Source organism: Babylonia areolata, chromosome 31 (genome assembly GCF_041734735.1).
Source record: "Babylonia areolata isolate BAREFJ2019XMU chromosome 31, ASM4173473v1, whole genome shotgun sequence".
Classification (NCBI taxonomy): Eukaryota; Metazoa; Mollusca; class Gastropoda; order Neogastropoda; family Buccinidae; genus Babylonia; species Babylonia areolata.
The window spans coordinates 29,013,055-29,013,457 of record NC_134906.1 but is presented as its reverse complement, the minus strand read 5'-3'; positions in this window follow the sequence as shown (position 1 = coordinate 29,013,457).

Below are 403 nucleotides of genomic sequence, written 5' to 3'. Positions count from 1 at the left end.
TTTTTTCTTGACTTCCTTTGGTTTTCAACATCATCAACACACATCAAAACAAACAGTGACAGTTTAGCGTTTACTTTGTAACCACTGATCTTTTACTGATAAGCTGAATTGTCGCCAAACGTTTAACAGAGCTCCGTCAAGTTGTTGCTGGCGACAATTCAGCAGAGGCGACAATTCAGCAGCTAACAGGCTCCCCTTCTCGTGTTTTTTTCCCCATTCAAGTCCTTACCTGCCCTGTTTTTCTGTCTGTGTGCCTACGTCACTGTCACACGTATAGAAACAATCCACAAAAGCCTTACCCCCTCCTCCACCCTCCAGTTACATACACTGATCCAACTGACGCATGCTCTTGGGTTGTTTCAAATTTAAGTGGCAATGCATTATGCACCTGTGTGTGTGTGTG